The following is a 15,710-nucleotide window of genomic DNA, read 5'->3' as shown; positions in this document are numbered from 1 at the left end:
CCTTTTTGGTGGCGTCTACTTTGGAGACCTTTTTTGGAGGCGTCTACTTTGGAGACCCTTTATGGAGGTGTCTACTTTGGAGACCCTTTTTGGAGGTGTCTACTTTGGAGACCCCTTTTGTTGGCGTCTAGTTTGGAGGTGATTTCCCCTCGGATGGGGACTTTCATGGCTAGAGGGTCTTCGTTCGATCTCGAACATGGTTAGCGGCCCCTCTAGCGCGATGCCCCCCTTCTATATGGAATCCTCAGACATAGTGGTAGTATGGCCACTGGAGGAAGGTTCGCTTTCTTCGACATGGAAGTTCTTATGGCCCTCTTCCACACGTATGTACTTCTGTGCTCTCTCTCGAAGTCGTCCAAATTCGAAACTTCTCTTTTGAGCATGTTACTCCATAACTTGCTTCCTGGACGAACTCCGGCTGTAATAGCCATCTTGAGCTCCGCTTTGGTTAAATCTCCCACCTTTGTTGCTTTTATACCGAACCTATGGATGTAGTCCTTCAAACTTTCATTCTCGCCTTGTTTGATGTTAGCGAGGCTGGTAATCGGCATGATGTAGTCACATGCTGTATGGTGTTGCTGAAGAAATTCATTAGAGAATTGTTGCCATGACTTGATGGTTCCTGGTCTTAACCTCCTGAACCACTTGTACGCCACTCCTTTAAGCGTAACAACGAAGCAATGACACTTTGCTCTGCTGTTGACCCCTCTTAACCTCATCAAGTTATTGAAGGAGTCTAAGTGATACTTTGGGTCTGTAGTACCCTCGTACGGAGTCATGCGAGGCTCTCTGAAGCCAATGGGCATTTGTTCAGCCTGAATCTCCCTTGTGAAGGGTGAATCACGGTCGAATTCTCCGTCATCCATGCGCCCCCCAAGTGTTGTGGTGATCTTGCCCCGAGGGCTTCGCATTTTGGTGCCTAGCCCCCTCCACTTTTTGCATAAGGAGTCTTGCGGGGTCTCGGGTTGATCCCTTGCCTTGGTTGTGTCCCTCGGTGGAACCGCGGGGGGTACGTCTCTTACTTCTGACCTCTCCCCATGGAGCTCTTTTCTTAGGCCAGGGGGTGCCTCTTTTGAGGGGACTTCGACCTTGTTCTTACGACCATCCCCTTCCCTCCGCCTTTTCTCCTGGGGACCTTTTGTTGGCCTAGGTCCTCCCTGATACTTTGTCTGGGGGGTTTTACTGGCGAAAAGTTGGGTTCCCCCATTATCTACGGGGACAGTGCTTTCCCCTTTTTCATGCTCCTTCCCTTTACGCACAGGAGGGGGTGTGCTTGACTTTCCTCGCAGTAGGTCGCTTAAAACCTCTTGCATGTTCTCTATCTGGGTTTCCAGCCTTCGAGTCTTTTTATGTAACTCTTGAATCTCATCCCTGTAGAGGCGAGTCCTTGAGCTTGAACTTACCGAGCGTACCCCGGGACTCTTGTTTGGCCCGTGCGCTGATGGACCTGGGTCTTGGTGGCCTGAGCGTGGTGCTACCGGGGGCTGGTGAAGTGAATGCACTGGCGGCTCCAAATGACCTCCGTCGGGTCGGATGGTCGGGGATGATGCTTCCTTCTCCTCCCTTGGGGGAAGAGACTCCTCTGGTCTGCCTCCATGTTTGGGTGGACGGGGGTCTTTCTGGGAAGCCCCCCGCTCCACTTCATCCCGAAGAACCTCATCATCTTGTATTTGCCATAGGTGTTTTGAACGTCTTAGCATGTTTCTTTGCTGGAAATGATGGAAGAACGCTGGCTTGATGCTTGTTCTTCCCACAGACGGCGCCAAACTGTTGACGGTGAAATCTCGTCAACGAAATTAGATTGGAAAACTCAAAGGTAAGTTAGATGATATTTATATAAGAACTTAGAATAAACTTTAAGGAAAAGTAAACATAGACAAAAAATGGAGCAAGCTTTGGTATATTTCTCAATAGCCTCTGCATACAATGAATTTTCCAACCCCCCCTCATGTGGGAGAGGGGTCCTTTTTATAGTAGGCTCTGATGGCCTGGGATACATGGTGGTCCAGGAGACCAAATGGTACATAAGTACTCTGTCAGGAGAGTGGTTTCAGAAGCTGAGGTCTTGCATCCAGTACAGGGGCAGGCGTCAGGAGGATGTCTCCACTACTTGTCCGTACCCATGTCAGTGGAGTGGGGACAGACATAGTGGCGCAGGTGGTTGTGGTGTCGACTCTGACTCCTGGTCGTAGACGTACGAGCCATAACTCTTATTCCAGCATTCCCACGCCCCCACTGGTACGGGTGTCCGTACTTCGACATACAGGGTCTTAAGGGTCGTACCCATTACTAGATCGTACATGAATGTTCCATTCGACTCGTACCCGGATCTCTAAGCATTGGGGTCTTCAAGGCATAGGGAATGGGACACTTGGTGCATGCAGTGGTCGTGACGTGCCGCGAGGCTCTCGGGTCCTTGGCATGGGATGCCTGTAGCACCCCAAGGTCACTCATGAGCATGGGTGATGGGCATGTGGCCTCAGCAGATGTCTGAGGGTACAAGGCGAGACGCCTTCCCCGCGAGCCCCTTGTGGACACGGCTCCCTTGGCGTGTCGTCCCACTCGTGTGGCCACCTGGTGGCGTGGCTTCCATGCCACTCAGACTTTGAAGTCCATGGCATGGTTCCTATTCCTTCGCGAGACCTCCTTGGAAGGCCTGTTGATGGCGTGGCATGCGTAGGATGCGGGTCCTCGCATGGTGCTGGGCGCGCGCGGGACATGTGGCCTCGCCTGGTGCTGGGCGCGCGCGAGGCAGGGGGCCTCGCCTGGTGCTGGCGCGCGCGAGGGGGTGGCCTCGCCTGATGCTGGCGCGCGTGAGGGGGTGCCTCGCTTGGTGCTGGTGCGCGCGAGGGGGTGGCCTCGCCTGATGCTAGCGCGCGCAAGGCCATCAAGGCTGCCGAATGAGAGGCAACAGTGGCTCGGGGTCACCCCAACCCATACATATTTTTGGGCGTTTAATGGGGCCTAAGCATACACTTTGAGTCTTTTATGGGCATGGAATATTGAGCATCCACAAAGGCCACTCTTCATGGCTCACTAAGTGATGCTTCCCTTGGGACAATCTCTCAGTTTCACAAGACTTATAGGTCTGAGCCTGATAATGTGACTAAGTGACCTTTAGCCTTGTATTTTCACCATGTACTAAGGATTTTTTTTCTTGGTGGATTTTTGGCATCCACAGCTTCCACTAGAGATGGAGATACCCTCGAATCAGTGCCTGTAGAATACTTACCAAGGCCAAGCATTGCCAATCCAGACATTCACATGGTCAGCGCCCCGAAGGAGTCGTGGGCCAGCCCGATTATAGACTATCTGAAGGATGGAGTGGTGCGAACAAACAAGAGGGAGGCTTAGAGACTAGTTTACAAGGCAGCCCGATACACCTTGGTAGATGGGGTCTTATACAAGAGGGGGTTTTCTATACCACTCTTGCGATGTGTTGATGAGGAAGAAGCTATGAAGGTGCTATATGAAGTACATGAGGTTGAATGTGGCAACCATGCAAGTGGACCATCCACGGCTCGGAAAGCCATGAGGCAAGGGTACTACTGTCCTTCCATGGAGAGAGATGCAAATGATTTCGCAAGGAAATGTGACAAATCCTAAAGGCATGCGAACTACCCCCGAATGAATTGACCAGCATGACTAGCCCTTGGCCCTTCACTGTCTTGGGGATAGACCTAATTGGCGCCCTCCCCCCAGGGAGTGCTGGTGCAAAGTACGCGGTGGTAGCCGTAGATTACATCACCAAGTGGGTCGAAGAAGAACCTCTAGTGAAGATAACGGCCAAGCATATCACTACCTTTGTCAATAAACTCATTGTCTGCAGATTTGGAGTGCCCTACAAGATTATTTCTGACAACGACACTTAGTTTGAAGGGGGAACATTTGAGGAATACTGTAGGGAAAGAGGCATAAGGAGGAGCTTCTCGGCAGTTTTGCATCCACAGGCCAATGGGCAGGTGGAGGCCATTAACAAAGTCCTAAAGAGAAACTTAAAAACAAAGCAAGAGAAGATGAAGGGTGCTTGGGTCGAGGAGTTACCGAACGTTCTTTGGGCCTACAGAACCACTCCACGCACAACCACTGGAGAGACCCCTTTCTCCTTAGCATATGGATGTGAGGCTGTCCTCCCAATTGAGATGAAGGTTAACTCGCACAGGATACAGGCATACGAGGACTAGGTCAACCATGCGGCAATGGACAAAAGCTTGGACATGCTGGAAGAGAGAAGGGAAAAGGCGTAAATGAGGGTGGTGGTATACCAGCAGCGGGCAGCCAGGTATTACAACTCGAGGGTGCGAGAGAGAACGTTCAGAATAGGCGACCTGGTATTAAGAAAAGTACTCCCCAACACGCAAGACCCAGGGGCGGGGGTACTTGGGGCGAACTGGGAAGGGTCGTACCAAGTCACTCAGTACATACCACCAAACACCTATAAGCTGGCGCGCATGGACGGCACCGTCATACCTCGAGCATGGAATGCGGAACACCTTAGGAAGTACTACTAGTAAGACTTCCACTCCCAATGCAAGAAGTAGTTTTGTTTAGTTTGTTGCAGGTTATGCTATCATAGTAGACGAGAATCAAAGAGGTTACCTAGATAACCTCCCAAGTAGATGTAAGCCTTTTATCTATATATATATCATTGTAATCTGACTACTATGAATGAAACTGTTCACCACTTCGTATGTTACTTACTTCTTTATGCAAGCATCAACTAAAGTCCCCACCAAGATAAATCTCACCATGCACTTGGGGGGTAGGACAACACGAGTATAAAAAAAATAAAAATATCTTATATTCAAAAGGATTAGCTACCCTTATGAATATCAAGGGAACAGTTTAAAAGGATGACCTATAACTAAAGGCCGACACCCCAAGAGGTGAGGCCGTAAGGAGGGAATCACCCAATAAGCCTAGATCGGTCATTAAGTCGGCTAGCCAAAAAGGGTCCTACAAGGGACCCTTGAAAAAATAGTACTATGTATAACGATGAGAAGGACGCTTCTCGCAAAAAGTAACAAGCGCGCGAAAAGAATATAAAAGGACCCCAACAGCCCAATGGGTTAACGTGTCCTTACAAGTATAATCAAGGTGCACCAGAAAGGCTATCGTCATCAGATCAAGGAAAAAATATGTAATCCACAAACAATAGTAATAAGAGGGACTTACCAAAGCCCCTTAAGTTTGATGAACTCAAAGAAAAAAAAGGAAAAATAATGTGAGGGATTACATAACGATAACATACATAGACCGAATACAAAGGAACCTACAAATCTCCATCTTGACCCTTCCACTCAGAAATCTTCTCGCCGACATAGTCCCCAAAAGGAGATAGGTTGACAGTGGGGTTAGTCCTCTAGACAGCATGCAACATGTTCTCGACTATGCGATTATCAGCGTTCACAAGCTCAGCCTTGAGCGTAGTGATCCTCCCGTTTAGAGTTTGGATGGTAGCCTCTAGCTGAATGTTGGTATGAGAGGTTGATGCAGCCCGGGCTAAGGCGGCATCCCTCTGGCACACCACCTTGGTCAGTTGATTTGACAAGGCATCCTTTGCAGTCTCAGCCACCGATAGGTTCCCCAGTGCCTCCTCAAGTCGTGTTGCAACCGTTGGGCTGATGAGGAGTGGGAGGCGATCAGCCGATGACTCAAGATGGAAGCCTGAGTAAGGGCGAGGATATAAAACAAAGCCCCGAGGGTCAGATGATATACAAAAAAAAAAGTATATATATGACCATCATAAATGAATAAACTGAGTATCACGACAAATACCTGCAGGGAGGCTCGCATATAGGCGTCCTCTAGCTCAGCCTCGGGGACATTGTGCAGCGTTCCCCACTCACCTTTGGGAAAGTTTCCCAGATGATGGCTCATGGCTTCCCCATTTTGGCTCGCAAGAGGATGATCTTCAGGAGCAGAAACATGAGCTTGGTCAGGGGAGGCGCGAGTGCTTGCCGAGGCACGCTTTGTCAGGAATGGGGACCGAGAAGGTCCTGACCCATCTGCAGTTGCGCGGGGAGCAGAAGAGTGCGGAGTCGTTTCCTTGGGTAAAGAGGCGCCTGTAGATGCCCGCCTGGGATACCTCCTCGGGGGTAAAGGAGCCCCAAGAAAAGGAGGAATGACAAAATTACTTCTAGGCACGGAGGGGCGAGGGACAGAAGCATCAAAGGCAAACTCGCCGCCAGGCGTCGACGGCGACATCCAAGAGGTAGCACCGCCAGTATGACCATCATCGGCTACACCCTTAGCCCTGCCAACAGCAGAGTACAAAGAGGAGTAGTTCTCAGACACCACTGTCTCCTCAACATCCATATGGTCGCCCGAGGGGTGGACATAGTCCCTATCGGCAACTTCGTCATAATTTCTTTCATCGTGACCATATACCCACAGACTCATAAGTTCGGGTGCCGCAAAGGGTGGATCCACAGATTCGGGTGATGTAGGGCGTGGACCCGCAGGGTCGGGTGATGTAGGGCATGGATCCTCAGATTCAGAGGAAACAAAGGATAGGGTGACTGTCTAGTTCGGGGTCAGCAACCCATACAAGCGGAGGTTGCTCTCTGTAAAAAGGGCGCTGGCTTGTTTGCATCCCTTCGGCAAGGCCAGGATTTGTATTACTCGATCATGAGCTAATTGTTTCAAGTTGGAACCAACAACCCCTAAGAGACCTGCCATCAAACGAAAAGAAATAACTACAGTTAGAAACGCTATAAAAAAGAGAGAGAGAAGTCGAGTAAAAAGAGAAACCTCTAATATATGGGATCAAAGTGATAATAGCCTTACGTGGGGTGTTGAAGCTAGCATGTTGGGTCTGCCCACTATATGTAAAGAAGTAGTCTAACTTCCACGACCCCCTCTTGGAAATGGAGCCCTCCACAAGGGAACTCCCTTTAAGGGCTGCGACTTTCTGGAGTTTGTAGAACTCGGGGGCCGATGTATTCTCCCTCAAGGTGAAGAAGTAATGAACCTCGCTTATCGAAGGCCCCCTAGAGTACACCTGACGGTACAACACATATAGGCAGCTAAGCATCACCCAGGAGTTGGGGGACAATTGTAGTGGTGCCAATTCAAATTAGTATAACACTTTGACGAAGAAAGGGTGAAGTGGCAAAGCTCCACCAGATCGGATTATGGAATCGCTGAAGGCCACGAACCCTTCTGGCGGTGCGGACGCGCGTTCCTTGTGCTCTGGTATAACGAACTTGAGATTCAATGCTAACTGATGAGCTTTTAGCATGTTGCCCAGTTTCTTTAGGGTAAGTGTGGACCTGCTGGTTTCTTCGGAAGTGTCCAAGGCTCTCTTCGACATCTCAGGTACCTGGACAAAGATAGGCAGCTTATGAGCAATAGACTTTCTAAGGGTCCTGGAAGATCCTCCAGGTGTCCTATGTCTACCAGCGCTTTGCTTGACCCTAGGGCACAAGACCTGGGATAGGAGAGGAAGCTCGGGTGGAATCATGGAAAGGAACTCTGGTTCAACCAATTCACGTCTACCGCCTTCGAAGAAGGAATCCCTATTACCGGGAGACTCGTCATGACGAAAGGAAAAAGGCTCAGGGGGCAAGTTTTCTTCTAGGCAAGCAATTTCAGAAAGGCAATCCTAGAGAATTGATGGGGGGAGAGACCAAAACCCGCGTCCCTGGTGTGGGATTCTAGTTCCCTCTCCAGGCCGCACTCTTTATGTCTGAGGTAGGACAGTCTCTGGAGGTAGAGCGTCCGCACACCCCCGCAGTTAGAGGGTCTACGTACGTCGGCCCCTGAGTCGGAGGATGGCAACTCAATAAATTCAACATTGGACGGACCTTCGGGACATCGCCTAGACGCCATGGACCAGCTAAGACTCGAGGGCGTGTATGCATAAGGGTAACCCTATATCTACAACATGAGTGTGAGGGGTATAAGAAAAGGGCCTATGTATGTGTACTGGAAAGGCTATATGAAAAGAATGACAAACTCTGAAGAATGAGTGTCGTTCAACCATTAATTCTACCCCCGCGTAATCAATGTAAAACAAAAAGAAGAAGAGAGGAAGGAGGCATACCTGTGGGTATATGAAGCTGAAGGTGTGCAAGGATAGACTTGTGTAGGTGTGGGGTCGGTTGAGCGATAAACAGGGGCAAGACCGTAGGAGCAAGAGAATGCCTAGCGTCACCGCAAAGCTAGCCCAAAAAAACAAAAATTAATAAAAAAAAAAAAGAGAAGAAAGGAAGATGAATAACGAAAATAAAGGAAAGGTTACCTCAAGAATGCTTTGGAGGTGGATAGAACCCATGAACTCTTGAAAGTGGTTTGGAGGGAATACCACTAGGCTAGGCAAGTCTTGGTGTGGAGAAATGGCTTCAAGCCTTGGGGTATTTATAAGGAAAGTCAAGGCCCCCTAGCCATTGGATCTATATCCCTATGAATGGTGGAGATCAAGAGTATGGGTAACCTTGGGATCTGCAATTGAGAATGATTGGCCCTTATCCAATCTTAGGGATTTTCATGGATCCCCCAAGAGTTAGATGGTTGTTGTGTTTCTTTGGACACTATAAAGAAACACAACTTCAAGTCTCACTTTGTATTTCTTCAACCTACATTGGGAAACTCTCCAAGGCTAAGTCCCCCAAAGTTGGCCATACATGTCAAGCAAGAGAAAAAGAAAGAGTCTACAAACACACTTAAAAGTGTACTTATAGACTCGGGGGCAAGTGTAAATGTGGGAATTCTTCCCTTGTGAACTCCATTCACAAGGGAACCTCTACACTACGAGGCATCCTAAAGGCTACTTATTGCAAGCACAAGGGGACAAGGACGTCACACGGTGTTGAAGGAATTGGACGTCACAAGGGAACCTCTTCCCTTGTGAACTCCATTCACAAGGGAACCTCTACACTACGAGGCATCCTAAAGGCTACTTATTGCAAGCACAAGGGGACAAGGACGTCACACGGTGTTGAAGGAATTGGGCTAAGAGAGCCACCCTCGCTACACGAGGGCCCTTGGCCGCTTATCGATCTGAACGCCACCCTCGCTATGCGAGGGTCCTCGGCTGGCATCCTATGCACGCCGCGTAGCCTTGGCTGTGCGCGGGTCCTCAGCCAGCCATCTGCGTACTCCCCGTCCAATCAAGCATCGAGCCTCGCCTCGCCTGCACACGGGAGAAGAAGACCAGCCTCGCTACGCGAGACACCCTCGCTACGCGAGACACCCTCGCAGTGCGAGGGTGTGGCCTTATTGCGGCGCCCGTATCCCGAGCCTCGCCGCGCCTACACCCGGGGAGAAGAGGGGAAGCCTCGCTATGTGAGACACCCTCGCTATGCGAGGATGTGGCCTCGTTGCATTGTCCGCATCACGAGCCTTGTCTACACCCGGGGGAAGAGAGCCAGCCTCGCTATGCGAGGGTGTGGCCTCGTTGCACCGCCCGTGTCTTCGGCCTTGTTATGCGAGACACCCTTGCTATGCGAGGGTGTGGCCTCATTGCACTTCCCGTGTCTTCAGGCTCACCTCCATGTGACTTGTATAGGCTAGCTTCGACTCCTAACGCCTTGGCTTCTCATGACACATATAGGTTGAAGCCTCCTTGACATTGACACGAGGAGCACTTAGAGACACTTAATGGATGCCCAAAACAAACATTAGGCATCAAATAGGGATTGATGAGGATGGTCAGGTACAAGATAGGTGTACTGACACGAGGCGTACGGTTGTGAAGAGAACAGAGGCACGTCCCTGTCATCTGCATCTGAGGAGTAGTGGCAATACGGACTTGTACGAAGAGTAGTGGTACCACTAGAACACCCTCGACCATACGCCAGAGCCTACAGTACTATGTCCTAGGCCACGACTCTAGCATTGTCAGGGTAGACACCACTACGCCCTGAGCCACTACACTATCAGAGTACCCGCGTACGTCCCTGTCTCTTGGGACTTGTTTGTATCATGGGCCAATAGAGCCCACCTATAAATAGGTTCCAACCCCTCAGGTTAAGAGGTTGGAAAACTGATTGTATGAAAGTAACTTAAGAAATACATGATCCTTGTTTCATTGTTGCTCTGGTTTTTTCTGTTAATTCAAGTTCTTTCCATCTGATTCTAAGCTTTCCGTAGTATAAAAGTCTGAGTTTTCTAACCTTTAATCGTTGACGAGTTCTTACAGTCAACAAATGTATTTATGGTTTGGAAAATACATTCTATGAATTCAAGAGTTCAATTCTGAGTCTATAGTGGAGTCACAAAGAATTAATAAGGTAGTAAAATTATTCATAATTAAATTCACGGTAACTTGTTGGAGCTTGATTTTATGGATCCATGATGTAGCGTCTTAGAATTTTACTTAGCTAGTAGTAGTAGTAGTAGTAGTGGTGGTAGTGGTAGTGGTAGTGGTAGTCGTAGTGGTAGTCGTAGTGGTAGTAGCTTGTAGTATTTTAGTTTTATTGATTGTTGGTTCAAGCTGGGATTTAGTTGAAAACTTGTAGAAATAGTTATGGATTTTGTTGACGGTGAAATCTTGTCAACGAAATTAGATCAAAAAAGTCAAAGGTAAGTATGGAGATATTCATAAAAGAACTTAGAATGAACTTATGGAAGGATAAACACAGATCAACAATGGAGTAAGCCTTTGTATATTGCATAATAGCCAGAGTGTACAATGAATTTTCTAGGGGTGAAGGTCTATTTATATTGGGGCTCTAATGGCTCCTGGTACATGGTGGTCCAAGGGTACAAGATTTTACATAGGTACATTGTCACCGTTGTGGCATAGGTCGTAGTGGTGTTGAAGGAGTGGTGGTCGGCTCTAGTACGTGTCAGGGGCCTGCAAAAGTACTCCTATATTGGTACCACATTATACCTCCATTACTTGTATGACAAAGATGTCAGGGCCACGCTTCTGTCCTCCACAGGGTCATACGTCCTGTACTCGTACACGTACGGGTGCCTTGCACCTGATGGTTACTCTCACATCTCCAAGGCATGTATTTGCTCAAAGCTATTCCACATTCTACTAAGTGTGGGGAAGCATGTGTGTTAATATGAACGATATACTCAGTCGTGTATACCACTATTGGCTTGATACCAAATAGTTCTTGGGTCTCTTTTATTGCTCCTAGTAAGCCCCTTCCAGGGGTCTTAGACCCCATATGGGCACGTGCAGCGTCGGCATCATGGCATAGAGGCATCTGGTCTAGATGAAGCGCGACACGGGTATACGACACCTCGGCACGGCTGGGCGAGGTGTGGTGCGAGGCCCTAATGTGCGGGAGTGCGTGAGGCGTTGGTGGTGCGAGGCCATGGGGGCCGCGAGACTAGGTGCACCTCACTTGGCGCAAGGCACTTAGCCTCGCTATGCGAGGGGTGCCTCACTAGGCATGAGACCCTTGGCCTCGCAACGCGAGGCTATGCGTTGGGCTCCTCACTTGGCGCGAGACCTTTGGCCTCACTATGCGAGGCTATGCGAGGGGTGCCTCACTTGGTGTGAGACCCTTGGCCTCACTATGTGAGGCTACGCGAGGCTATGTGAGGGGTGCCTCACTTGTTGTGAGACCCTTGGCCTCACTATGTGAGGCTATGCGAGGGGTACCTCACTTGGCGCGAGATCCCTGGCCTCACTATGCGAGGCTATAGGTGCTTGGGATGAGGTGCGTTGCGAGGGGAACCTCGCGAGATGCACGCGAGGTGCGATGTGAGGGGTCTTGGAGGAGCAGGCTTGTGAGATGCGTGTACGCGGTGTGTTGCGAGGGGAGCCTCGCTATGCCAGGCGTGCTGTGAGGGGCAGGCTCATGAGATGCGTGTGCACAGTCGAGGCACATGGCTCCGATGCCCTTGACATCTCTCGACGTCAAGCCAAGTAGGGCCTCGCTTTATGAGGGCCTCGTGCACCTGCCCTCTTACAACGCGTAGCTTGGCCCCTTAGCCTAGAAAGGCCATACTTCATGGCTCATAAGGTGATGTTTCCCTTGGGACAATCTCCTGGTCTCACAAGACTTACGGGCCCGAGCCTGATAACATGACTAAGTGACCTTTATCCCTGTATTCCAACCATGGACCAGACATTTTTTCTTGGTGGATTTTTGGCATCCATAGATTTTATAAGTTTAACCTATAATTAGATATATTATTTTTAACATAAGGTTTGATTAATATATCTGGTCCTAAAAATATTATTAGATAGAATAATTAAGAATGTTACCCTTGTCACATGCATGTTTATTAAGGATTTAAGGATTTTAGATGAATAAATAATAAATGATAGATCTAGAAGGTCTAGAACCTTCCAATAGCTGTTAGGATCATATTTTACCTAGTCAAAGTTATTTAAACAAACTTTAAGTGTGTTGAAAGTGTGCAAAAACGTGTTTAAAATATCAGTGTATGTCGATATATTGTAGCTATAGGGGCCGATATATCGCCTAAGGTTGATACGGAAAACACGTTGACATCGCATGAACGAAACATCAGGATATAGGGACAGGCAATATATCAGCTGCCTCTTGTGTTTTTGAAACTTTATGGAAATGGAATTAGAAACAACCTCAACAACTTGGACTTGCTCTTGAACATTTTTGACCGAGTTCTGGGCATCTATTGATCAGATAATTCAAATTTATTCAATTAATATTCATTTATTTATTCTTTTTAAAAGGGGTTAGTTTCACTCCTTGAACTCTATAAATAGGACCATTCACTCAACCATTTCCTTCATCATTCAAGCATTCTTCAGAGCCTCCAAGCTTCTAAGTTTATTCTAGAGAGAAAACACTAGGGTTTTGGGATTAAAAGCTTTCCATTCTAAGCTTTTCTAAACACTTGGGATGTAAGATAGAGTGACATTTTGATATTGAGGAGTTGACCGAAGTCCTAGTCTATCCAAGGTATTCTTATCCTCAGGTTTAGTTCATTATAGTTCTTTTATTTTCTTTCATTTTCTTTCAGACCCTAACTTGTTATTATGGCTTTTGGTTAGGTGTTTAAGTTTCTTGAAACTTAAGGTTTTCGGTAAGTTTCTATCTTGATGGTTTAGATCTCCATTTCATCACCATTTCTTTCGAAACTTATGATTCTTACGTTTCGTTTTAGGAGTTTTCCAGTCCTTTTCTTGTCTCCAATATTACGGTTTTTGGTAAGGAAAATAGGTTAGATTATATGTGTTATGATTATGATTATATGCTATGTTATGTTTATATGTTATATGTATATGTTTATGTTGTAGTCGCTTGGGAAATATAGTTGCTTAGCTAGGAAATCAGCAAATCCCAAGATTTTTATCATTATAGTAAATTATAGTTATGATTTAACCTACCACGAATAGTAGCAAGAGGACCTAGATGGTTTATCATATACTTTATTGTGTTTAAAGCTATCTTGGATAGTAGCAAGAGGACCTAGATGGTTTCTATCAGATACTACAGTAATAAGTCAATGGCCATTAATATTGTAGTCCTATGATTTTATGATTTACGTTTTTACGTCATATGTTTTATGATTTATGTTTTTTAGACTTATGATTTATGATATGTTTTAGTAGATTTTCCTTCCTGGGCATTAGACTCATTCCTTTTTATTTTAGAAGGTGTAGGAAAATAAGCTTGGAAGGTGGGATGGATTCATGACAGCTTTGGCATGTGTATTGAGCGAGAACTGAATGAATGAACTGATGGAAAGATCGATGATGAAGTTTATATTTTGAGTCATTCTAGTTTATGTATTTATTTTTTCGCATTAAGTATTTGAACAATTAAATAAAGGTTTTTTTTTCTTTATGATTTTATGTAATAATAATGGGATCCCGTATTTTGGATTTTTATAATAAAGTTCTATTATCATATGTATGTATTCCAAAATAGTAGTTATGCTTAGTAGATTCAATGGTCTGAGGTCTTAGAATTAGTCAGGGTATTCCAGTTGGTATCAGAGACACAATTCATATGCATGAGGTTCTCCTTGATACACAAGCAAAAGCTTCGGATCTAACTGCCAATGTAAGTTCTTATGTTATGAATGTTATGTTTATATCTAACGTTTTAGTCATTATGTTTTCAGTCAAAATGAATGGAGCTTTGACCTTTCAAGATATCCGAGTGATTAAGGCATTAAAAAGGATTAGAGAGCCAAGGGATACAATAGAAGTGCTAGAAAGAATCACTAAAAGATTTGTCAATTTTCACAAGGAGATAGTTCACCTTCAAATCGCTAGGCAAATCATTATGAGAGCCATGGAACAATATGTCTTAGTAATTAGGCCTTTTAAGGATTTTCCTACTGTAGTTTCAAAATTAGAAGAATTATGGGAGACTATGGATGATGAAGATGATTTACCAGTAGCCATGAGATATTATTTTCTTATACTTATGTTTACCTCTAAGTTTGAGTTCAATTTACTAATGAACAAAAGCATAATATTTTAATAAATATTCCCCGAGGTAGTTTTGAGGCTCATAGTAATGATGATTATGTGGAAGTAAATGATGATATGTTAGATGAAGGGTCAGATGTAGAAGATCTTGATTTTTAGAAATTTTACCCTAGATTATTATTAGTATAGTTTCTTTATTTATTTTGAATTTGTGATTGTAATTAGTGAAAATATTTTTCCAAATGAATAAAGTTGTTATTTTTGAATGACACGTATGAGTTTGAATTTTTTTTCTGCAATCACAATAAATTTAGAATAAATTCAATAAATAATGACTGAGTTCGGTGAGGGTGGATACAAATCAATGGACCGGGTTCTGTATTGAGAGCTTAAGGGGCCATAGTAGTGGGAACGATTTTACTGATCCCAGCCCTCCCTCAATATGGTTAACTTTGGAACAACGACAAGTTTCGAGCTTGAAAATAAAGTCATATAGGGTGGTTAGAAACAAACTTAGGAAATAATAAAGATGGCTTATTGTTATAAGTATAGAAACAAACCCTAATTTATAAAGATGACTTACATAATTTTTTTCATAAGAAATCATAACTCATAGGTATGAGTTATGTTTGCTTAGACTACGTTTTTCCTTAGAAACTATTAGGGTAAGTTCTAACATGTTTTCTGGACTGTTAGAACTTTGCTGAAGATGTCGTTGCGAAGGTCTTCAGGAACGAACAACAATGCCCCCAGCATCGCCAATGAGACTCATGAAGCCCCTCCAGTCCGAAGAAGGGGAATGTGTGCTACTACTGCTTCTGCTAATAGAAATGTACCACCTCCGGTAGACAACAATGCTTAAATTATTTGGCTACGTCAACAAGTAGAAGAATTGCTGCAAGAACAACAACAGCCGCAGCCTCAGCCAGTGACTCAAGCACCCCCAACAAGTAGGATACCCATATGGGTGATGGCCGATAGCAAACTATGCGCCTTTTCTAGCTCAGTACATTGAGCCAATCTACGAGCGTTTCCGTAAGCAACACACTCCAAACTTTGAAGGGACAACTGACCCCTTTAAGGCAGAAGAATGGCTCAGGATGTAGAGCCTATTCTAGCACATATGAACCTTGGCAATGCGAATCACATATCTTGCATTTCCTCTCTATTGAAAAAGGATGCCTGAATCTAGTGGGATTTGGTACAGTAGACTCATGATGTCACCACCATGACTTGGGCTAGACTTGTGGAGCTGTTTCACAAAAAGTACTACAACTCGGCAGTCATCGCTACGAGGCTCGAAGAGTTTTCTAGTCTGAAGCCGGGCAATTTGACAGTAGTCGAGTACGCTCGACAATTTCATCATCTAGCC

Source organism: Humulus lupulus, chromosome 5 (genome assembly GCF_963169125.1).
Source record: "Humulus lupulus chromosome 5, drHumLupu1.1, whole genome shotgun sequence".
Classification (NCBI taxonomy): Eukaryota; Viridiplantae; Streptophyta; class Magnoliopsida; order Rosales; family Cannabaceae; genus Humulus; species Humulus lupulus.
This window is presented reverse-complemented; position numbering follows the sequence as displayed.